Below are 26148 nucleotides of genomic sequence, written 5' to 3' on the forward strand. Positions count from 1 at the left end.
TTCACTACGCTGATGCCCAGGGGCCTTTGCAAACCCATAATCAGCCTTCCAACACTTTCAGCAGCTTATGGAATTTTCTGGTCTCACCCACATCAGAGAAATCAAAATGATATATATAAGGCTGTACCTATAAAGTGGGGCAATCAGCTAAGCTGTCTCAAGAATTGTGGTCACTGGTACCATCTAAAATTGTGATGCCTCTGTTAACCTCACTTAGTTTATTATTAACCTGACTTTCCATTTGGCTTGAATATCAAACTCTTGCCTTCTGACCCCACAGAAGTATGCAATTTTGTGTAACCAGTTCAAGATTCTCCATTAGAATCACTGAGCTTTCACCAAGACTGCTTACCAGGCAACTCAAGGGCAGCTGGAGACCACGAGGGTCTGGAACCATCAGGAGAGTTAAGCAAGCTTGAAGGTTAGCTTAATGAAAGCCTCCGAGCACTAACAGGGCTTAGTCTGTGTTACAAATTTCTCCTAAGTGTAAGTTGGTCCTCAAGTCATTCCCTTCCACATGCCACTGAGGCTGTGGCTGCTGCACTTCACCTTGGGGCTACCATCACTCTCGTGGTATAAGCCAGCCACGAATTCTCCCCACTGCTCCAGGAGGAACGTTTCCAGATGCCCACAGAGAGGCCAGTTGTCCGGGGACTAACACCTCCTCCATCTAAGGACTCAGCTCATGTGTTTATGTGAGTTTTAAACAATTCAGTTCCAATGCAGTGAGGACTGTGAGAAAAAACTTAGGAAGTAACCTCTCTTTAAAAAATCACTAACTTCCACTCTCCAACCTGAGTAAGAGCCTCTTTCTAACTCAGGGCACTTTCATTGCTACTTCCTTGAAAGATGAACATTGCTACAAAGCATTCTGTTTTTACAAGGTAGACAGCAGGTGGGTTATATGCACTTGGAGATCTTTCAATCAAACCTTATCTCTCTCTCTGTCTCTCTCTCTCTCTCTCTCTCACACACACACACACACACAATGAAACTCGTAAGTTTCACTTTCAACTTTCAACTGATTTTAGGGATATGCTAAAGAAACCTGCCCCAAATCACACAGCTAGTTAAACTGGAAGGGCTGAGATTCAAGCACAGACTTTTCAGATTCTCAAACCAAAATAATATCTCTCTCCCTGGAATGGAGCAAGTGATACTTGACTGTGTTGCTGCTGATAAAATGTATATGCTGTACACATCTGCAGATTTCAGAATACATTAACTCTCAAAGGCCCTTTCATAAATATACTCTTCAAGTTATTTTGTGATGTTCCTAAAGCCAAGATCAGTACTCAGATTTCACAAAGAGAAACACATATATTGAAGAGGTAAGCCAGGGTCTCTCAAATGTTGGCACTATCGACATTTGAAAAGGATAACTGTCAGTTTGGGGCCGTCCTGTGCATTGCAGGATGTCAGCAGCATCCCTGGTCTCTTCTACCTGCTATTAATACTAGCAGCACTCTTCCCACCCAAGCTGTGTCCATCAAAACTATGACCAAATGTCTCCTGAGGGGTAACTCACACACCATGGAAAGCCACTGTATTAAGTTAATGACCTGGTTAAAGATTGCACTGATAACCAGAAAAGAATCCCACTAAATCCTGGTTTAATGGAGACCTCTTTTATACCAAGCTACAATTCCTTAAGAGAAAGCACTTAGACTGGATGAAGTATCTCAGACTTGAGACACTTGAATTCAGAATTGAATTCTTCAATTCTTTAGAATTCGGAAGTGATCACCTCTGGTCACTTCTCAGTATATGATTACTGTCTCTAAGCTGTTACACCATGGTACACACCCTTAGCATCTTTAACCATTGTTCATAGAGTTTCTAGACCCTCTCCAAAAACCTGATCACTCCATTCTGGACACATACTTAAATACAAACCAAGAAATAGGCACAACATCGCCATAGGAGGAAAAGCAGTAGCAACAAAGAAGATTAAAACATGGCACACACAATTTACAGTCAGGCTCTGTTTTTAAGCAGCTGGGTTGAATAATCTGATTTGATCCTTACCATCTTCAACAGCCGTGTGAAGGAAGTAGTATCACCTGCATTTTATGAATGAAGACACTGAGGCAAAGAGCACTCAAATAACTTACCCAAGACCAGGCTCCAAAATCCCTGTATTGAACCACTATCTACAGGACTTCAAAGAACTGTGGGGTTATCACCTCCTGGGTTCTAAATTCTCTGTCTCTACTAGTGAGTTTTGTTGTCCAGTTGTAGCAAATGCCCTCAGCAAGGCATACTGTGGGCACCTTATTCAAGTCTGAGGTGACCCTACTGATAACCCCTCCTTGGGTATGACAAAACACAAACCCACTTCCTGACACTGCTGTCCATCTGCTATTTGTCCATCTTTAGTAAAGAACACACAGCACGTTGTTAAATGTTTTGTCAGAGCAGACATGTCGTATCCAGAGCATGGCTTGTCCACGTCCTTGTATACTTTTTAAGTAACAGGTGGCGCAGGTGCTAAAGAATCTGCCTGCCAATGAAGGAGACTCAAGAGACGCAGATTCCATCCCTAGGTCAGAAGATTCCCTGGAGAAGGGAATGGCAATCCACTCCAGTATTCTTGCCTGGAGAATCCATGGACAGAGAAGCCTTGTGGGCTACAGTCCATAGGGTCGCAAAGAACTGGACAAGACTGAACGCAGAGCACACACAAGATCCAAGAAACTGAAAAGGAAATGAGGTCTATTGGAGATGAGTGATGCTACATACTGATCACCACCACTTTTTTTTAAGTGATCCCAATTCATCTTTTCAAAAATGTGATTTATTATTCTGCTAAACAGCAACATACACCCTGCAGCTGAAGTTTCCACAATTTACCATCTCCCCAGTTGTGAAAATCAAAGTGGACTGGCACACTTCCTCCTCTCCACAATTTTCTCAAGATCACCCCTAAATGGTTTTTATCAGCACATGGGCATGTCCTTTTAACACCCTCAAGAATTCCATTCACTTAAAGCAGCTGGGGGTTCAGAGAGGTTTAAGGAGGAAGCCAAGGCATCCTTGTTTTGCCTGGGAAGGTGGGTGGGTATTCAGTGTCAAATAGATGCCAAGAATGATGAGGTGGCATGTGAGCCATATTCCATCCTGGAACAGACAATGTAGTTCTTTGTCTTCTAAGAAAGTGGCATTGTTCTGTATTATGTGGCATCCCAACAGATGATCCCCTGGTGGCTCAATCGGTAAAGAATCTGTCTCAAATGCAGGAGACATGGGTTCAGTCTCTGGGTTGGGAATATCACTTGAAGAAGGAAATGGCAACCCACTCCAGTATGCTTGCCTGGGGAATCTTATGGACAGAGGAGCCTGGCAGAGAAGCTCTGTGAGGTTGAAAGTCGGACACGACTTAGCGACTGAACCACCACCAACAGACGATCCAACAGATGGACTCTCAGAACTGGCCACCCCTGGTGAGACACGCTGAGCCTACCCCACCTTCAACAACAACAAAAAATCTTTAGCATTCACAGAGCATGCTTTCCATGACCCTATCATTCCTAACAAATAGGTTCAGCACTAACCTAAATGCTACTAGTAATTTTAAAACATTTCACATAGCATATAAAATACTGCAGGAGTGCACTTAGACATTCAACCACCATAAACTCAGCTGCTTGGTATTAAAATCAGAGAATGGCCAAGCCATGCTTGGTGAGAAACAGAAGGATCTACACACACTCAACTAGCAGGGCTTCAGAAAAAAAGGTAGGAGAAAGTTCCCCCAAACCAGCAACCATGAGGCAGCCTCGGGTATCAATAAGGCTTGTGAAGAAGAGGGCTTGCTTAGTAAATACCTGAAAACGGCAAGCTTCCAAAGTAAATGCATTATTCCTTGAACCCTGATATTCTAGCAGTGGGGCAATGAGGAGCTTAAAACCCCTTTGAAAACCTGCTTTGAACCCAGAACCTCCTCTGGATTACTCCACACAGAAAAATCAACACTATATTAGAAGCAATTGGGGCCACACAAGGAAAAATGAAAAACTTTAAATGTTACCTTGTAAACTAAATTAACCAGCTGCAAAATTTGGAGTTGAGGTAACCTTGCTGAGGTTGTTCCTTCATCTAGAAAGCAGAGCTGATAATACCTCTACCTCTCAGCCTTACTGGGAAAAAATGAAAATGAGGCCACAGGTGTGAAGCATCTCACTTAAATGCTCTGGTCTGTTATAGCTACCAGGTGAAACTCGAAGCAAAATTTAGATTTAATTATCCCTTTATATATTAGACATCTTAAGAGTTAATTAAATATTTTCCCATTCTTACCACCTGGGGGGGTGCTTTTCCAACTACCCCAGTGGATTTATGGTCATTTCTGTCAACATCACAGTCTGTTTTTCAAAAGAAATGGGTTCCCAAGATGTCACCTTTCACACAGAGGCCTTTGATTAGTTAAACTCGAAGCAACTGAATTTAACCATGAGCGTTTGAGCTCAAAAGAAGTGGAACTAGGAATTCAAAGTGCAATTGATTAAAAATTCTAGCAAACTACTTTAATTATTCCACATGGAAGTGATTTCTTTCCAGAAGCATTTTCTTTATAGAGTTTTAAAAAGTCAGCTGCTTAAGCACTTAACTCATTCTCCCTGTTGCATTAGTTTGTATCTTCAAAAATGAAGAGTAAAGGTACTATTCATACCTTTATAATTCACAGGTGTAATTTCATAATTCATTTACATCTTCCTGTCATCCTTTATGCTCTTGTGGTATCTTCGGCCTGACTTTTCAGTACAGAGTTTCTGGTGGTGACAACTGTCATACTGTGTCCTCAATAAAACAGCAATAATCATAGCAATAATCTGCTTCTCCTCTACCTCCTCACCCCTCTTAGAAGAAAATATTTGCCTGCACCATACAAATCGCTATGCACGTGCTGATAACTTCTTACATAAAAAGCAGTTTTAAATAAAAGCAGACTTTTCAAAGAGGCTCACTCTTTCTACATAAATTGAAAAGTGATCAATTCAACAGAGTCAACAGACCTTAGGTCTTCTGGCTCCCGTTACAACTTAAGTAACATCTACACATAGCATACACAAACAGGTGGGGCAGTGGGGGAAAGCAAGTACCATGCCTTCTTCGCAGTGTTTTTATTTCCCCAAATTACACAAGAGCAGTTACCTGGCCACAATAAACAGAAAGCACCGCTGTGGAGTAAACACGCTCATTCCAAAATACCCAGAGCACGTGCTTTCTTCTGGCACTGCGCGCTGAGCTCACTTACCAGCTGCTCCCAATCAGGCAAAGGAGTTGGCTGAAGAAGCTTTCTGTACCAGGACTGGAGTTTGAGAAAGTGAGTACTTCCCCAAGACGGGGCAAGCAAGCTGTAAATACCCTCAAAACCCTCCATTAGGAAAGCCTGATAACCCCAAACTGAAACCACCCCCTGGCCCCTTGACTCTCAAACGGACCCCCAACACTTAGAGCATCTGTTGATGCAGCCTACCTACCTCTCCTGAGACCCCACTTTCTAAAATCAACTACCGTGTTAGAGTTCTCAGGTATCAATAGCAATTGCCTGTTTGATCATCAAAGCGCATCCAGTAAAAACTAAGAGTCCCTTAGCAGAGGGAATAGCAAAGCCTGCAGTACCAAGTGTTTTCTGCAAGGCAGGGAAGGCTGTTTCTCCCAGCTTTTAACCAGGTCTCACTGTCTGAGAGTGTTACCACGCGGCCCCCAGAGAGCCTATTAATGAAGCCAAGCATCCCAGAATGAGCAGTACTTACGGTCTCTCCTCCCTGGAGGCCGAGTCTCCAGAAACTTCCTGGGGTGCCCAGTCTGCGCTCGGGTACGGCGCGCTCAGGGTGCGCGCCGCCCGCCCGGACTCCGGTGGAGAGGCGAAGGCGGCCGGCGGCGCGCCGACCCCCGGCCCCGCTCCCGGGCGCGCCCGCGCCTCCGCCGGCCCGGACCGCCTTCTCCCGCGGCCTGCGGGGAGGGCGTGCGAGGACCGCGGCGCTTCGCAGCCGGCGGGCGGGCGGACAGACGTGCGGCTGGAGGATCCTCTCCGGGGGGCAGCTGTGAGCCCGCACGCCGGCTCTAATCCCAGAGGCTCCGGCAGGGAAGCAGCGGGTGTGGCGGGGCAGCAGAGGTTTTGTGTTTTTTTTTTTTTTTTTTTGGAATTCAGGGTGTGGCCCTCTAACACAGCAAAAAAGAAATGAGTCAGCCCGTGCGATCCTAACCAATAAGCGTGTTCACAGTCCGTTAAGGCGGAACTTGCCTTTCTTGATTTATGTCAGGCTTAGGAGCCTTTTACAGACTTTTTTTTGTGAAAACTTAAGCCTTTCACAACGTCAAGAAAAACAAGGATAAATTCTGTTATGATAGCTAACTTGATCAGTGGACATATGTTAATTTCTGTTACTTAGTAAAAGTTAATTGAGTTAGGCAGCGATCCTGGATGTAATGAGCTTGGAATCTGGCGTCAGAGCAGACTGGGATCTAACCTTTAAGATTGAGATCTAACCTGTGACACTGTTTGGTCTTGCGGGGTTAATTATCTGCAATGAGGGAGATAAAATCCAGCACTTTGCTGGAGAGATTATATATAATAATACAGGCAGAGTATTTGACACAGTGACACGTAGAGTAGGCACTCAGACAATGCTGTCTGTCCCTCTGAGTTGGGACTCAAAATCTCCAAACTTGTGGACAAACTGGACCGTAATTTTTCTGTTTAAATTCTGGTTAAGTTAAAATATCCAAAAAATTTTCGAACTCAAATAGTTCTTCGGTATTTGCATGGTGTGAGTGTCCCTTATTTAAGCGGTAAAAAAAACTCAAGGAGCTTTTGGTGTAGAATTCTTGAATTTGGTGTTCCTGTTTTACCAGAGAAATTTAATTAGTAGCAAGAAACTTAAAAAAAAAAAGCTTAGAATTGGAATGATTCCACTTGTGCCACAGTTAAAACAACTTTTAAAAAGTAAGCGTGATTTTGGAAATATTCATTCTATCTGGGTCACTGTACCCTAAACACCATTTTGGAATAGAAAGATTGAAAAGAGAAACTTTAAGTAGTTTGGAATTGGCAAATTACAGGAACCCACAGAACTGCTAAGTCCTGAGCAACAGTTGATTACTAGTGGGGGCAGAGTTTTTACAGAGGAATAATTTTTTTATTTTTTAAGTTACCAATTAAACCATCCTGGCTTTGAAGAAGATCTCCTAAATTTAACTTCCTTGTATTTGTTTAAAACCAATCATTCCATAGGCCAGGATTTCTTTAAAATACTCTTTTAAGGCAAAGATAAAATCTCAAGGGAGATCCAGGGCTCTTTCTAAAATGCTACTGTTTTCTGTGAACCATCATGGAAGAATAGAAAGAACGCTTCACCAGGGGTCCAAAGCCAGTAAGTGATCAGGTATATGGCCCTGCATAAACTGCTTCATCTCTCTGCAGATTCCTAAGCATTCTTTCATTTTTAAGAGCAAGTTATGGCCCCAAATGGCAGACACAGGATAAGCCTATGACCTAACATTTAACCTTAGCAACAGGCATAGTTCAGTTCAGTTGCTCAGTCATGTCCGACTCTTTGCGAGCCCATGAACGGCAGTCAGGCTTCCCTGTCCATCATCAACTCCTGGAGCTTGCTCAAACTCATGTCCATCCAGTCAGTGATGCCATCCAGTCATCTCATCCTCTGTCGTTCCCTTCTCCTGCGTTCAACCTTTCCCAACAGCAGGGTCTTTTCTAAGGAGTCAGTTCTTCGCATCAGGTGGCCAAAGTGTTGGAGCTTCAGCTTCAGCATCAGTCCTTCCAGTGAATACTCAGGACTGATTTCCTTTAGGATTGCCTAGTTTGATCTCCTTGCAGTCCAAGGGACTCACATAAACTGGGCCTATATCCTAGATGATGAAACTGATAAATCTCTCTTGACTCTCATATTCCTTATAAAGCTAATCTTATGGTCTTAGACATTGTAAATTAAATTCTAGAATTATCTGTGCTCCCTCCCTCCCTACTGACAATTCACTATCACCTGGCATGATGACAGCTTCTTAATGTCTTTCATATCTGTACTGGTTTTTCCATTCTGGTTCAAGCATCCATGCCCTCATGCCAGGGTCACTAAAGTTGAGTCCCCTAACTGCTGCTCCGGCTGCCAGTTACAATCCTCTCTGCTTCCAGGACATCACTGTCACATGATAACTGTCAGAGTCCAGCATGCCATCATATCATAAAACTTCCTCTCTCTTATCAGTTAAACAAGTAGAGTTTTGTAGTAGAGATCAAGAGAAAACATGTGCATTGCAGGCAACTTTCTTCAAACAGTCATTGAAATTAATACTGATTTTTAGGCACATTGATTTTCTGCTTATGAAACCATTAGTGTCAATTATACTGGCCAAACTGATAATATGTTGGCTGTTACATCAAGAACTGTAGCTCTTTTATATTATATGAAAAGACTATATGTGTGTGTTTGTGTATGTGTATATACATATATATAAAACCTATGTGAATATGAGCAACTCAATAAGCTTCGTGACCTTGCAGTTTAAAATGTGCAGTTGGGGACTTACTTGGTGGCCCGGTGGTTAAGACTTCACACTTCCAATGCACAGGGCATGGGTTCAGTCCCTTTGGGGGAACTAAGATCCCACATGCCGTGAAGCATGGGCAAAAAATAAAATAAAAAATAGAATAAAATATGCAACTGTATCCATGTGTGCAGCCATACATAGATAAAAGAGGACGGGAAAGGTAACCCACACAGGAAAGACAGAGATACTCTAGTTTGTTTCTATTACCTGGGATCCAGTCAAGCTGAAAATGTATAGAGCGGGTGCTCCATTCAAGAAGAAGGAAGGTTCATAAATCAGTGCACCTATGATCATAGCTCAAAGCACCTGAAATATGTTTACAATGATCCTTATGCTTTGGAAATAAGGACACAATTATCAACGTTATCAGAACGTTCTCACAACAGAAAAAGGGTCACTATTTCTAGGATATCTTTGTTGTCCAAAGTTAAAATGACAATCTTTTTACTTTGCAATCTATGGTTTAAAAAAAGAAAACAATTAGCTCCAATCCCAATGCTATGATGTTGCTGTTGTTTAGTTGCTAAGTTGTGTCCAGCTCTTTGCCACCCCATGGACTGCAGCACACCAGGCTTCCCTATCCTTCACTATCTCCCAGAGTTTGCTCAAACTCATGTCCATTGAGTCGGTGATGCCATCTAACCGTCTCATCCTCTGCCTTCCCCTTCTTCTCCTACCCTCAATCTTTCCCAGCATCAGGGGCCATGATATTCAGTCATTCCAAAGCTGGCTTTCACCTCTTCAGCCCCCAACTTCCACTTAAAAAACCTTTGGCCAAATAATCCCACCAGCCTACTTCTTTTTCCCCTAAAGCAACGGGCACATTACCGCTTCCACACCTGGGCTCACGCCGTGGCCTCTGTCTCTCCCACTCTCCTTACAAGTTACCACCTTTCAGATCCTCTCAAACCCCTTCCTTTTCTGGAACCCTATTGACTGGTTCAAATCCCAGGGAACTCTCCTCTCTTCCAAATGCCTACAGATTTATTCTTTAATACCTCCATCTCAAAACTAATTTAGAGAGCCTAAGTGTCTTCCTTCTGTTTGAAATCTCTGGCTTTTCTCTCTCAGATGACAAAAGTCCATTGGAGATAGAGACAATGCTTCAGAGGCCTTGTCTCCCCGGGACCTAGCAGATTCTGAATAAATAGCTGTTGTTGATATAATGGTGTTTAAGTTATATAACAGCCACAAAGGAGAAAGGAAAACCTTCCTTTTGACTGCTGACACATCAAGAATACACAAATATAGCTGTTCAACCCAGTTGGCAATCAGAACCCAAGCGACAGATGTGAGTCTTTGCTCTTTACGACATGTTCCAACAATGAAGAATGCCACTACTGAGAAAGCAAATCTGATACTTCCTAAAAGGAAGTACAGTTTACAAAAGAGTGTCAGCACATACCATCTCAGTTCCCCAAATACTAACCCACTCACAAGAACAGAGGGACTAAGTCATTCTATCTTCCCTTTCAAATAGGAACACATACATACATATTTGACAATCTTACCAAAGACCAACTCCTCCTTAAATAGAAATATCTTACCTGTTTACCTTAAAGTGCTCCTAAGCATAAAAGTTAGCAAATGGCAGTTGTCCAAGGCAACATATAACGGTTAGAACCATCATAGGTTTCCATTTGCTTTTATGGTTTAAAATTAAAAATTATATGACATTCGCATTAGAGCAAGACTCTATTCAAGAGTCATTCTCATCCATACAGAGTCACTCATATCTTTTGATTAGTGCTAACACAGTTCTACTTTTATCAGATGGGAATAAACACTACCGTTGTTCTAAAAGAGCTGTGATAAATCAGCTGCCCTACTATGCAATTACATTTATTATAACTGCTTATGACAAAGACACTCTTCTTAAATATTCCAAATATAAACAACCAAATTAATTAATATTCTTTAACTTGCAGGTAACATGGCACTTGAAGCAGCAGAGGCAAAAGTAACAGATCGAGTGACTCCGTGCTTAGTCATGTTCAACTCTTTGCAACCCCACGACTGTAGCCCACCAGGCTCCTCTGTCCATGGAATTTTTCAGGCAAGAATACTGGAGCAGGTTGCCCATTTCCTCCTCCAGTGGATCTTCCCAATACAGGTATCGAATGCATGTCTCCTGCATTGCAGGTGGGTTCTTTACCTGCTGAGCCATCAGGGCTAGCAACATGAAAGCCACAGGTGTGGCTGGGCTTTAGGGCCATTTCACTGTGAACTCCACCAGGACAAGAGGACATCTTTGCTTCTGCATGTTGGCTTTGTTCTCCCTTCCTAAAATCTGCCTTCTTCCACTTAACTCCCAGCTCTGGCACTAAGAGGGACTATTCCATAGTTATAATCTTAAAATTTCTGAAGAAAAACTCACACTGGTCAGCGTGGGCCATGTAGCTACCCCAGTGGCCAAGGTCCCATGACTGACTAGTCCATACTAGAACTACCTAGCTGAACTGGAGGAAAGAGCAACTAAGTTCTCCAGAAGGTGTTTACTTCCCAGAAGTAGAAAGGAGGGCTCCTTTGTCTGTCCCCCAAATATCAGCACCTATCAAGAAATTCCATTTCAGTCTTAACACACAAGCTTATCTAAACAGTCTTCAATCTGGTAATAAATTACATTCTGTAAGTTGTTTAATGAACTCTAAAGTTAATTAACTCTTCTGTGGCACTTGAAATGCATTTCACTAAAGACCAGATGTAGAGAGATTGGCTTCTCTGGCCAGTCTTTAAAGGCCTATTTAACTTATGATTGATCTGAGGTATAATGTTAATATTTCTAATATGATACTCAAACCCCATTCATAACATTGTTCCTATAGGAAAATGTACTTGAAATTCCACCTGAAGCAAGAAAAAAGGATCTAGTAATGATGGTGGCTTCCATCGTGCACATATCACTTGACATTTAATCTGTACACAGTACAGCAAGGCAGGTATTAACAACTGCACTGAACACATGAGGAAACTGGGCATTCGAGAAGGTTTTGAAGCCTCAGGTCAATCATGAAGACGTGTCACAGCCTGCTTCAAAGCTATGAATGTCTGACCCCAGAGCTGGTAGTAGTCTGTCGAATATCCATAGCAGCCAGACAAGAGTAGGCTTTTAGTTCAGGTGACTGAGAGCTGAACTAACATTTCCAACTCTGTAAATATCTAGATTTCCCTGCAGAGAAGAGAAGGAACTAGTGGGCAGTCACAGTCAATAGCCAGACATCAACTTTCTCTATCTTCCCAAGAAAAGGAATTTCTCTGTGGCAAAACAAAAGAAAATATTTCTCTGGTGAACCTTAAGTTATACAGATGCTGGTATTGACATGAAGATCATCTGAAAATTAAGGGTCTATAGATAGTATCTTCATAGAGAATTTGTTTTGCCCAATTGAAAAAAGATGGCACTATCTTCAGAGGGCACATAGACAGGTGTTTTAAAAAAGATTAAAATTGCAAAAATAACTGAGGTGACTCAGTTCTGCCAAAATAAATGTGATGGATGCACTTTACAACTTTAGCTGTATATCACATTTTTAAAAATGTGTTTGGTTAAGGAGTATTTATTACATATAAGAGAATATATTTAACTTATCGGTCAGGAAAAAAAAATAATAAAATCAACAATCATAAACCTATCACCCAGCCTAAAAGCAGACCATTAGTGATAGACTATGGCAGGTCCCTGAGTGTTCCTTCCCATCTGATGGAGGTGGACAATCCCTTCCTTCTGTACATCTTGGACAAAAAGTTTAAAAGCCCTTGATCCAAGAAGGGACTTTAATAATAAATTAACCTTGTTATGCCTTTTGAAATCAAACTGGAGAGATAGCCAGAAGTAATAAAATAGAAAACAGTCGAATTCAGTCATAAAGTGAGGGGATGGCTAGATTGTACACTGTCTCAACCTAGCAACTGCTGGCCAGACAGACTTGTAGAAGCTTCTGGTTTTACTCCATCATCCAAAGCCAGGACTAGTCATTAGTCACATTATTAGGCATGTGACATGAAATATGACAAGTCATCTGGAAATTATTCCAAATTGAGGTAAGGTGTTACTAAGCCAAGACGAACTGGTTCTCCCATGCAGAGCCTTAAGCACATCAGATACCATAAGAAGAAGAAGAAAAAAAAAAGGAGCACATGAATTAACAACCATGAACTTCACATATCATGGTGAGAAGAACTAAAAACTTGACAGTGGGAAAAACCAAAGAAAAGAGTCAATCACTTATTAAGAATATAATTTTGTTTTAATAGTGTGTTAAGCAACTTAAGTTGTGGGGAAAAATTGAGGTAAAGAAGTTAAAGAGTTTGCAACTCCATGGACTGGGGCCTGTCAGGCTCCTCTGTCCATGGAATTCTCCAGGCAAGAATAATGGAGTGGGTAGCCATTTCCTCTTCCAGGGGATCTTCCCAACCCAGGAATGGAACCCAGGTCTCCCACATTGCAGGCGGATTCTTTACCAGCTGAGCCACCAGGAAAGTCCAAAGAGTTTACACCATGTGTCAAAAAGAAAGGGCATACACACTCAGTGAGTGAGTCAGTATGAACTGTTTGACTAAAACCTACATCCTGAGAATAAAGAAGCCTAGCACATAGTACAATTAAATGGCACAATAAATACATGCTAAGGAAGAGATGGAGAAAGGAAGATAAGCTTAACTAAGAAAGCAACAATACTTAAAGAACATCTTAAGCATGGCATACAACAAAACGGGGACACCTATATGAACACCTACAGACACCTTCATCAAAGTGGCACTCTCCTTCACCACCTGACATTGCCTTCTTTTATAGCTGTTAGGATTTGCTGTTGTTCAGTCACTCAGTCGTGTCCGACTCTGCAACCACATGGACTATAGCTTGCCAGGCTCTTCTGTCCATGGGGTTTTCCAGGCAAGAATACTTGAGTGGGTTGCCATTTCCTTCCCCAGAGGATCTTCCTGACCCAGGGATCGAACTTGTGTCTCCTGCATTAGATACACAGCATCCAATTGCATCAGACTCTTTAAGATTTCTAAAGACCAGGACCAAGGCTTGGATTTTTTAAACCTCTCCAGTCTTTGACATGGGACACAGTCTACAAATGTTTGAAGGAAAAAAAAAAATAAGGGTCAAGTTGGTCAACCCTAAGTACCTTATTTAAATGCCTTATTTAAAATAATAATCTCTGATGAAGGTTGGCCTCTTCAATGCAGGAGAGAGAGTGTAATACACCTGATGACGGGGAGCACTGTTTCTCAACTTTACAAAGGTGCTCTCTGTACAAAGTACCTGTGTGTGTCCTGAAAGGGCGAGAGGGTGGTACTTAAGGGGTGAAAAAGGGGTGTATCAGTTCAGGCTAAATTATGATGCAGTAACAAGTAAAACCAACATTTTAGTGGTCAACAACAGAGGAAGGTTTATTTCTGACTCCTGTTTGGTTCTCTGCAGGTGAGCTGAGATTGGGTTCCATGTCCTTTTCCCTCTGGGACCAAGGCAGAAGTAGCAGCCCTAACTGGGACAGGTTGATCTCATGCAAAGAGAAAAGAGAGATGGTAGAAGCAGGCAATTTGGACTCCATTTCTGCCTGGAAATCGCACATATTGTTATTTACAAGTCCAAGGGCCAAGACAGCCATGGGGCTCAACCCTCAGTGGGTGTGACAGCATAATTCTCCCACAGGATGGAGCATGGGTAGGAAGAAATAGTAAATGTTTTGAGGGTAATGTAACCTACAGCAAAGGGAATGGAAAATGGCTAGAGAAGTGCTTTCTTCCCTTCAATAATGAGAGAAGGTGTCCTGTTATAAAAAGCAGTCTTCATTTCTATGGTACTTGATGCTGTTCTCATAAGCTTTCAAATATTGTCTCACTGTATTTTAACAACCATCCTAGGGCAATTCCAGGACTTGCCCAAGGCCCCAGTGGCACCTGAACTGGAACCCAATTCTGGTGATCTCTCACCTTCGGTTTCACCCACAAAATAGAGATAATCTTAGACACTTTCTAAGACAGTTGTTGAGAGATTAAGTAAAACAATGTATTTAAAACACATAAGCACATAAAAGTACTTGCTAAATATAAAGTCATATTATTAAATTATGATATTTATCCCTTATCCCATATCTTTCCCAAATTATCTTTAAATTTAATCATAAATAGTTTGTTTAAATTTCTTAAGTAGAAAATGCATTTATTAATGATGCTTTCTTCCCCTGTCAAAACCATAAGCTCTCCTAGTCGAGTTTTTTCTATGTACACACACATACTTTCCCCATGACTTCTCTTACTTGTTTACTTCCTGACTGGTCAGTTTCTTAAGACTCTCAAGAAGTTTCAGAAGGCAGCACTATTAATTTTTTATTTCTTCCCAAACAAGAGAAATGAAAGGCAATTAAAGACAGTCTTCATTTCAAGTATGATTGAGATTCCACACGTGGCTCCCAACTGAGCGTGAATAAAGGACTTAACATCACAGATGCTTCTACCTCTGGTCCTAATTAGCACTACCTGCTTTCTATCTTTGCATTCAACCCAACTACAATTCTGGCCTTTCCCCAGAATGGAACATTCCTTTCCCACCTCTCCCTCTTGGCTCAAAAACTATTTGTTCTACCTAGAGTATTCCCTACACACTCTATTCAAAGATCCTGTCCAAATAATTGGTTAAGTGTACCGCAGTGCATACACAAAGATGTTCATCACAGTGTGCTTTAAAAGAATAAAAAGTTGAAAACAAACTAAATGCTCACCAGTAAGGAAATGGCTAAACACATTACAGATCACATATACATGGGATGCTATAGAACGGTAACAAAAATGATGTAGATTATATCTATTCATTTGGCGTGGTCTCAGTTTATTATTAGTCTAATCAGGTTTCAAAGTAATATTGATAATGACCCATTTTAGGGAGAAAAATAGCTAATTTGGGCACAGAAACAGTATGCAAAATACAAAAAAAAAATACCTAAAAATCGTATCTCTGGGTAGTGATAATGAGTTTTCTAATCTTAATAATTTTCACATTTTAACACTCTTTCCAATTAGCATTGTTAACTTTTATAACCTAAAAAAGGCATTTTAATTAAAAGGTATTAATCATTAAATACCCAATTCAAATGTCATCTGCTCCTGAACACCCTACCCCAGTCCACTCTTATCACACAGGTAATTCCTCTCTCTTTTCTGTTTCCTGAGTATTTAATATATCTATTATAACATTTACCACACTTGTTTTGAAATGACAATTTTCTTGGTTCAGATTTGATTATCAACTCTTGAATAAGTGGAATAGCCTATTTTATTTTTACTGCTGCTTAGTCATTCAGTCCTGTCCGACTGTTTGTGACCCATGGACTGTAGCCCTCCAGGCTCCTCTGTCCCTGGGATTTTCCAGGTAAGAAAACTGGAGTAGGTAGCCATTCCCTTCTCTAGGGAATCTTCCCAACTCAGGGATAGAACCCAAGTCACCTGCATTGAAAGCAGATTCTTAACCGTCTGAGTCACCAAGGAATCTACCCTAGTGACCCGTGACTCTCAAGTATCCAGACACTACTGAGTATGTTGATTTGAGCATAAAGCAAGGCTATAAAATCTGCACATTTGAAGTTTGTACATATAGTGACCTAATCAAAAATTAATCTACTGTGGGCATGTTCCAAAGACGCATAGGGTCCATTTTGGAGAGAGAAATGATCAGTCAGGATATTTTATCTGTGGCAACATTTCTCTATTAATCATTACTCCCATGTTTGCTTTCAGAGTTACCAAAGACACCCTTATTCAACTTGTTTAAGATGTAAGTCAATATTTCTTAGTCCAGAAATTAATCTCTCAGATTTTTATCCATGAGCTTCCTCTTCAAAAGGACAAGAACTACTTTTATAATAATCCAAGTCCAATCCTGACTCAGTAGGAAATATAAATACCTATTGTTTTAGGAAGAAATAAGGGAAATAAATGTTTTAAGATTATGTAAGTCTGATTCAGGGAATTGACATAAACGAAGGTTTTGAAATAGCCAAGGCGTTTTTTTTTTTTTTTTTTTGAAGGTTCAATAAAGAATGTGTTTTGAGAACTAGGTGGGTGAGATTTAAAATAAATACAAGCACCACGATCTTAGCTGTTACTTAGCAATTTCAGGCTTCAATTGTTCCCTTCTAAAGCGCTGGATCATGGAGAAAGCAAGAGAGTTTCAGAAAAACATCTATTTCTGCTTCATTGACTATGCCAAAGCCTTTGACTGTGTGGATCACAATAAACTGTGGAACATTCTGAAAGAGATGGGAATCCCAGACCACCTGACCTGCCTCTTGAGAAACCTGTATGCAGGTCAGGAAGCAACAGTTAGAACCGGTCATGGAACAACAGACTGGTTCCAAATAGGAAAAGGAGTGCGTCAAGGTTGTATATTGTCACCTTGCTTATTTAACTTATATGCAGAGTACATCATGAGGAACGCTGGGCTGGAAGAAGCACAAGCTGGAATCAAGATTGCTGGGAGAAATATCAATAACCTCAGATATGCAGATGACACTACCCTTATGGCAGAAAGTGAAGAGGAACTCAAAAGCCTCTTGATGAAAGTGAAAGAGGAGAGTGAAAAGGTTGGCTTGAAGCTCAACATTCAGAAAACAAAGATCATGGCATCTGGTCCCATCACTTCATGGGAAATAGATGGAAAAACAGTGGAAACAGTGTCAGACTTTGTTTTTTTGGGCTCCAAAATCACTGCAGATGCTGATTGCAGCCATGAAATTAAAAGACGCTTGCTCCTTGGAAGGAAAGTTATGACCAACCTTGATAGTATATTAAAAAGCAGAGACATTACTTTGCCAACCAAGGTCCGTCTAGTCAAGGCAATGGTTTTTCCCGTGGTCATGTATGGATGTGAGAGTTGGACTGTGAAGAAAGCTGATCGCCGAAGAATCGATGCTTTTGAACTGTGGTGTTGGAGAAGACTCTTGAGAGTCCCTTATACTGCAAGGAGATCCAACCAGTCCATTCTAAAGGAGATCAATCCTGGATGTTCATTGGAGGGACTGATGCTAAAGCTGAAACTCCAATACTTTGGCCACCTCATGAGACGAGTTGACTCACTGGAAAAGACTCTGATGCTGGGAAAGGTTGGGGGCGGGAGGAGAAGGGGACGACGGAGAATGAGATGGCTGGATGGCATCACCGACTCTGTGGACATGAGTTTGAGTGTACTCCGGGAGTTGGTGATGGACAGGGAGGCCTGGCGTGCTGTGATTCATGGGGTCGCGGAGAGTCGGACACGACTGAGCGACTGAACTGAACTGAACTGAACTGAAAGGGCAAGTGACAAGACTGAAGAAATTGCTTCCAGAAGAAACACTGAGATATCTGATCCAGTTTCCTTTCTTCTCTCCATTTTACTCCCTAAGATCTTAATCCAGCCGGTATGAACTTTAAACTGCTCAGGTTTTTGGTTTTGGTTCATTCTCTCTGGAGACAATTCCTTTTTCTTAATCTCTGAATCAAAAGCAAAGCTACATGCCATCATTAGTCAAGAGGCACCTTGGCTACTTGTCCCCAAAGTGTCACTACCTGAGGAAATGCAGACTCACCGGAGTACAGAGAAGGGAAAGAAAAAAGTTCAAAAGAGAGTAAACAGTCTGACTTATCTCCACACACTATCACTCAAAAGCCAGAAGAAGTGAGGGGTGCCAGGGGCCAGTTACAAAGCTGAGTTAATAGCATGAGAACTCTAGTCACACACTTAAGAAAATAGATCTAAATTCTGGATTGATCTGGGCACTTATCTTCATTCCAGAAGCTGTGGGGGTATGACAACTTGGGTTACCTAACATGGATTCAAAAGCAGACCTTGCTTTTATCAACCAAACCAAACTCTTACCACCAGGGCTGAGACAGATAATTGAAGATTTGCAGCTTGGAAATGTCTTCACAATAGGAAACTTACCACCATTGGTGTGCTGAGGCCAGTTCATGTATCAGTCCCTTAAAACCTTGCATATGCTCAGGATTTGGGGCAAGGAGATTGTTAAACACACCATCAGTAAATGCTAAATTATATAAACATACAATTAAAATGCTGCTGCTAAGTCACTTCAGTCATGTCCGACTCTGTGCGACCTGATAGATGGCAGCCCACCAGGCTCCCCCATCCCTGGGATTCTCCAGGCAAGAACACTGGAGTGGGTTGCCATTTCCTTCTCCAGTGCATGAAAGTGAAGTCACTCAGTCGTGTCCAACTCTTAGCGACCCCATGGATTGCAGCCTACCAGGCTCCTCTGTCCTTGAGATTTTCCAGGCCAGAGTACTGGAGTGGGTTGCCATTGCCTTCTCTGAAACAATTAAAATAAACTATACTAAAAACAAAGATGATAAGTACTCAAAACACATCATTTCCTGTTTTACTATGATCAATGATCTTTGATGTTCTTTGCAACTATTGTACCTGGTTGGTAGGAAATCATATGAAGGTGTGCTCCTGCAATCATTTCTCAACTCTGCTGGCAATAACGCTTGCTGGTAGCATGAAATCAGCGATGGTGGGAGTGTTCACACTACAGAAATTTGCAAATGCTACAAACCCCACCGCACCCCAGAATCAGGGCTGACTCTGAACATTTACTTGCGTATCAATATCTGCAATGTTCACCCACCACTGCCTGACAGTAGCTCAGGAAGTTGAGCTGCTCAGTTTCCTAAATCAAAATAAAGGTTTGTAAACTATAAATCATGATGCAAATATAAGGATGGAAAGTAACTACTTTTACTGTGGCCCTGTAATGTAACAGTCACAGCACAAAGTACTATCCTAATAGTCTTTCATTTCATGAGAAATATTATCAAATCCAGGATACTGATGAGTCAACTGAGGTGGAGAGGCTGAGTAATGACTAAAAGCACAATAGCCAGAGTCAGGTGTGTGAATGTCTGACTCAAAAATGCATGATCTTTCCACTAACTACCCACTTACTAACATGACCACCATAATGAAACCAAAACCAATCACGTATAACTGTCAGATAATTTGCAAATACTAATGGCCTGTTATGTGTTAAAAGAAAAAAAAAAGGTACATTGAAGAGGAATAAACAAAGAACTCAATTTTTTCATATTCACCAAATTTATTCATATTTACCTCTAAAATGTACCCACAAAAAGTGAGTAAGAAATAAGGCCCACGGAACCAGTGGAAGAAAGAATGATCTGCATTTGAGACAGGCTAAGTCCAAGATTAATGTAAGAGGGATCCCCTTTCAGTTTTTTAAATATTTATACTCTATCCACCAAACTGACACACCCAACTTAAAATGAGACACTCTGCCAAGGAAGAACAATGCAAAAGAATCTCTGAAATGTTGGCACCAAGTTTCTGAAGTATTTACTTACTCATATACTTACTTTTCAAAATTTTCTTTTTTAAACTTTTAAGGTATTTAATTGGACTATTATTTTAACTTTGTTTCTTACAGAAAATTCACCGTGTAGTCAAAGGAATGCTAACAAAATTTTACTCACTGATTATTTTTTAAAATTCTTGTCATCTTGGCTTCCTATAAGTTACCGGCTTCTCCCATTGTTCCTGTACATTTCCATCACCTGCCATGAGAAGAGAGAATCTGATTATATGTCTCATAAAGTCCATTCTTGGTTTCTACTACATTAGTCTTCTCCTTTCTTTATAACTTAGAGAGAAATATGGTCGCCTTTTCCTTTCTCTCCAAAATCAAAAAGGCAGGAGAGAACAACACAGATCATCACCTCAAGAGAAAAAACTTTAAAGAGCACTATTTCTACTGTGGCGGGTTGGGGTGAAGACTTTTAAAATACCCTCCCTTATGTTTTCGGGAAGAAATTTTTAATCTGTCTCTTGGAAGGAAGCAGTATTAGAGTAAGCCGCTTTCTCTTCCCTTCCCCAAACCCCTTCTTCCTTCTCAAAAGTGAGTGAGTAACCACTTGGGCTTCCCTGGTGGCTCAGAGGGTAAAGCGTCTGCCTACAATGCAGGAGACCTGGGTTCAATCCCTTGGGTAAGGAAGAACCCCTGGAGAAGGAAATGGCAACCCACTCCAGTACTTTTGCCTGAAAAATCCCATGGACGGAGAAGCCTGGTAGGCTGCAGTCCATGGGGTCGCAAAGAGTCGGACACGACTGAGCAACTTCACTTTCAACCACTTGGGAAGGCTAGAGGAAGCACTGGTTTAGTGCTGAGGCCCCACACTGAGCTGAGCAGCAAGGGTCTCCCCCCAGTTCTCTCCAACACCTGGAGTCAAGCTAATTTCCCCACAGTAAACAGGACAACAGCAGCCAGTTTCTGGTAGGACCAGCCAGCTCTCTCTGTTGGCTTCTCTCCAGCAGAGTTGCTGGACTAGGATGACTCCATTAGGGTTACTGGGGTCCAATGCATGTTTTAGAGACAGAGGGAACTGACACTTCCAAGTTTTCCCAATCCTGCTTTTATCAATAATTAAGTTACTACCTATGTTGATTCCCATTTGAATTGCTGCTCTATTTCACAAACTGTTTAAAGATTACAAGATAGAAGAGATAAATGATTAGGCAACCCAAACCACCATCTGTCAAAGAACAATGCCTAGATAAAAGCTTTGTCCTACCACTTTCTAGTCACATGACCTTGGGAAAATCCATTCACATTCCCCAGCCTCAATTTCTTTAATTCTGAAAGAGGATCAAATGGCCCCTACCATCCTGTGTGGTTGATCGGATTAAATAAAATGAAAGATATGATTTGCTAAAGTCAAGCATGCTTTAATCTAACAAGGGACACTCAGTGCTCAGACTTGCTAGTTTGTCCATACATCCAGTTCAGATATCGGTGATCCATACAATTTGTGAACTAATGGATTACACTGGACAAGGCATAGACTTGGATTACTGATATTGAATGGTTTGCCTTGGAAAAGAACAGAGATCATTCTGTCATTTTTGAGACTGTGTCCAAGTACTGCATTGCAGACTCTTCTGTTGCCTCTGATGGCTACTCCATTTCTTCTAAGGGATTCCTGCCTACAATAGTAGATATAATGGTAATCTGAGTTAAATTCACCCATTCCAGTCCACTTTAGTTCGCTGATTCCTAAAATGTCGATGTTCACTCTTGTCATCTTCTGTTTGACCACTTCCAATTTGCCTTGATTCATGGACCTAGCATTCCAGGTTCCTATGCAATATTGCTCTTTATGGCATCGGACTTTACTTCCATACCAGTCACATGCACAACTGGGTGTTGTCGCTTTGGCTCCATCTCTTCATTTTTTCTGGAGTTATTTCTCCACTGATCTCCAGGAGCATACTGGGCAACTACCGACCTGGGGAATTCATCTTTCAGTGTCCTATCTTTTTGCCTTTTCATACTGTTCATGAGGTTCTCAAAGCAAGAATATTGAAGTGATTTGCCTTTCCCTTCTCCAGTGGACTACATTTTGTTAGAGCTCTCCACCATGACCCGTTGGTCTTGGGTGGCCCTACACAGCAAGGCTCATAGTTACATTGAGTTAGACAAGGCTATGGGTCATGTGATCAGATTGGTTAGTTTTCTGTGATTGTAGTTTTCAGTCTGTCTGTCCTCTCATGGAGAAGGATAAGAGGCTTATGAAAGCTTCTTGATGGGAGAGATTGACTGAGGGGGAAACTGGGTCTTGCTCTAATGGGTGGGGCCATGCTAGTAAATCTTTAATCCAATTTTCCATTGATGGGTAGGGCTGTGTTCCCTCCCTGTTATTTTCCTGGGGCCAAACTATGGTGGAGGTAATGAAGATAATGGCAACCTCCTTCCAGCTGAGCCACAAGGGAAGCCCTTCAAAAGGTTGAAGACCTACAACTAACACCCAAAAAAGATGTCCTTTTTATTATATGGGACTGGAATGCAAAAGAAGTAAGTCAAGAAATACCTGGAGTAACAAGCAAATTTGGCCTTGGAGCACAGAATGAAGCAGGGCAAAGGCTAATAGAGTTTTGCTAAGAGAATGCACTGGTCATAGCAAACACCCTCTTCCAACAACGCAAGAGAAGACTCTCCAAATGGACATCATTAGATGGCCAACACCGAAATGAGATTGATTATATTCTTTGCATCCAAAGATGGAAAAGCTGTATACAGTCAACAACAACAACAAAAAAGACCAGAAGCTGTCTGTGGCTCAGATCATGAAATCCTTATTGCCAAATTCAGACTTAAATTGAAGAAAGTAAGTGAAACCACTAGACCATTCAGGTATGACCTAAATCAAATCACTTATGATTATACAGTGGAAGTGAGAAATAGATTAAAGAGATTAGATCTGATAGAGTGCCTGAAGAACTATGGACAGAGGTTCATGACATTGTACAGGAGGCAGGGATCAAGATGATCCCCAAGAAAAATAAATGCATAAAGGCAAAATGGTTTTCTCAGGAGGCCTTATAAATAGCTGTGAAAAGACAAGTGAAAAGCAAAGGAGAAAAGGAAAGATACACCTATTTGAATGCAGAGTTCCAAAGAATAGCAAAAAGGGATAAGAAAGCCTTCCTCGGTGATCAATGCAAAGAAAGAGAGGAAAACAATACAATGGGAAAGACTAGACATCTCTTCAAAAAAATTAGAGATACCAAGGGAACATTTCATGCAGAGATGGGCACAATAAAGGACAGAAATGGTATGGACCTATCAGAAGCAGAAGATATTAAGAAGAGGTGGCAAGAATACACAGAAGAATTATACAAAAAAGATCTTAATGACCCAGATAATCACGATGGTGTGATCACTCACCTAGAGCCAGGCATCCTGGAAAGCGGAGTCAAGTGGGCCTTAGAAGCATCACTATGAACAGAGCTAGTGGAGGTGATGAAATTCCAGTTGAGCTATTTCAAATTTTAAAAGATGATGCTGTGAAAGTATTATACTCAATATGCCAGCAAATTTGGAAAATGCAGCAGTGGCCACAAGACTGGAAAATGTAAGTTTTTATTCAAATCCCAAAGAAAGGCAATGCCAAAGGATGCTCAAACTACCACACGATTACACTCATCTCACACGCTACAAAGTAATTCTTAAATTCTCCAAGCCAGGCTTCAACAGTACATGAACCATGAATTTCCAGATGTTCAAGCTAGAATTAGAAAAGCAAGAGGAACCAGAGATCAAATTGCCAACATCTGCTGAATCATCAAAAAAGCAAGAACATTCCAGAAAAACATCTACTTCTGCTTTATTGACTATGCCAAAGCCTTTGACTGTGTGGATCACAACAAACTATGGAAAATTCTTCAAGAGATGGGAATAGGAGACCACCTGACCTCATGAGAAATCGGTATGCAGGTCAGGAAGCAACAGTTAGAACTGGACATGGAACAACAGACTGGTTCAAATCAGGAAAGGAGTACAGTAAGGCTGTACATGGTCACCCTGCTTATTTAACTTATATGTAGAGTACATCATGAGAAACGCTGAGGTGAATGAAGCACAAGCTGGAATCAAGATTGCCAGGAGAAATATCAATAACCTCAGATATGCAGATGACACCACCCTTATGGCAGAAAGTGAAGAAGAACTAAAGAGTCTCTTGATGAAAGTGAAAGAGGAGAGTGAAAAGTTGGCTTAAACCTCAACATTCAGAAAACAAAGATAATGGCATCCGGTCCCATCACTTCATGACAAACGGAGAAACAGTTGCAGAATTTATTTTGGGGGGCTCCAAAATCACTGCAAATGGTGACTACAGCCAAGAAATTAAAAGATGCTTACTCCTTGGCAGGAAAGTTATGACCAACCTAGAAAGCATATTAAAAAGCAGAGACATTACTTTGCCAACAAAAGTCCATCTAGTCAAAGCTATGGTTTTTCCAGTAGTCATGTATGGATGTGAGAGTTGGACTATAAAGAAAGCTGAACACAGAAGAATTGACACTTTTGAACTGTGGTGTTGGAGAAGACTCTTGAGAGTCCCTTGGACTTCAAGGAGATCTAACCAGTCCATCCTAAAGGAAATCAGTCCTGAATATTCATTGGAAGGACTGATGCTGAAGCTGAAGCTCCAATACTTTAGCCACCTGATGAGAAGAACTGACTCATTTGAAAAGACCCTAATGCTGGGAAAGGTTTATTAGGTAGTTAGGATAGGGAAAAGGAGTCCAAAATGGTGGTGGCTAAAAGACAAGGAAGGGAAAAGCCCGTGAAAATAGAACAAAGGAAGGTCAAAGAAAGGCCCAGGGACAGGAGTGAGAACTTCAGGTAGACCAGCACTCCTGGCTGAGCCCAATTTGCATAGGGCAGGCCCAGGAGGAAGAAAACATATAAAAGGAGAAGCCAAGGGCTCTCTCTCTCTCCTGTGCACTGGTGCGCGCTTCTCTTCACGTCTTTGGATTTAGGTGCCCTCATTCCTTGAAGATGGATTTTCCTGCTGTCTTCTAAATAGAGCTGTAATGCTGATTTGTCTAAGAGCTATAACACGGTCTGTCCAAGACCCGAGAGCTGCAACATGCCGAGGGGGCTTTAATGTCCATCACTCCAAATCTTTGTTGTGATGAGACAAAAACTGAGGAGCATACACTCCCATGACATATAGAAGGCAGGAGAGAAGGGGACGACAGAGGATGAGATCACTGGATGGCATCACTGACTCAATGGACATGAGTTTGAGTAAACTCTGGGAGTTGGTGATGGACAGGGAGGCCTGGGATGCTGCAGTCCATGGGGTCACAAAGAGTCGGACACAACTGAGCGACTGAGCTGAACGGATTACACTCAGCAAACTGTCCCCCTTTTACTAAAAGGAAGTGATCAGAGTATGTTTTACTTCTGTTTTTCAATTTCATAGCATTTTAGGGCCCATCAGGAAGGGATAGGAAGTTCTACTTTCCGTTTACAGTACAGCCCAAATGAAAACATCTCACTTCTACCAAGCAGAACGCAAGGACTGCTCATTTTATGTGAAGAACATATGGCTCCAAGTAGACAACACTTATAAAAGAGGAACCTGTTAACTTTCCTCACTTGAAGCCTCAATGTTAAAGTTCAAAGACAGAAGATAATATTAATTATAAGATGGTTCCATGCACTGAGATACCATGAGACACAGTTAGCCTCAGTTACAGAATAGGCAGAAACTCCAAGTTATCCAGACCATTAGGGTGTATGTGTGTGTGTGTGTGTGTGTGTGTGTGTAAGAGGGGCATAAAGAAGAGAGAAAAATGAAAAACACCACACCAATACAGAAAACTTCCTAGTTCTTGTCAACGCCAAAAAAAATAGCAGGGAGGGAATGAAGAGTCAAAGATTTGTAGATTATAGGCTCATAGGCTGGCCTTAGCTTTATACTCTAGGTCACTTGTCATGGAAGCCTTTTAAAAGCATGGAAAATGCAGAGGATTTAATGTAAGTTTAAAACACATAGGTGTGAACTCCACCCTTTGCTATTTAACAGCAACGTGGTCTTTGCCAAGTAATTTAATTATTAAGCCTCAGCTTCCAGGTCTGTAAAATGGGGACAATAATATATCCCCCTGGGGACTAGTTGTGCAGATTAGAGATAATACATGTACAGTGTCCACCACAGAATATGTCCCCCAAATATAATTATAATTATTGTATTTGCTAGTGC

The 26148-nt window shown here is 41.4% G+C and overlaps 1 protein-coding gene across 22 annotated transcripts in view; it reads right to left on the minus strand.

The window, feature by feature from the left end:
* The window catches only part of SGMS1 (sphingomyelin synthase 1), a 336904-nt gene that overhangs the window by 104206 nt on the left and 206550 nt on the right, over positions 1-26148 (minus strand). For 20 of the 22 annotated variants that reach the window (XM_088842119.1, XM_088842120.1, XM_088842121.1 and 17 more), the window contains one exon: positions 20071-20151. The exons of 1 other annotated variant lie outside the window; for it this stretch is intronic. The gene's annotated coding sequence lies outside the window, so the exon portion shown is untranslated. Of the gene's footprint in view, positions 1-5759; positions 7568-20070; positions 20152-26148 lie in introns of those variants that run through there. One more of the 22 variants, XM_055425183.2, reaches the window with a different exon arrangement.

Source organism: Moschus berezovskii, chromosome 12 (genome assembly GCF_049115385.1).
Source record: "Moschus berezovskii isolate FMDL1 chromosome 12, NW_MosBer_1.0, whole genome shotgun sequence".
In the NCBI taxonomy this organism is placed as follows: Eukaryota; Metazoa; Chordata; class Mammalia; order Artiodactyla; family Moschidae; genus Moschus; species Moschus berezovskii.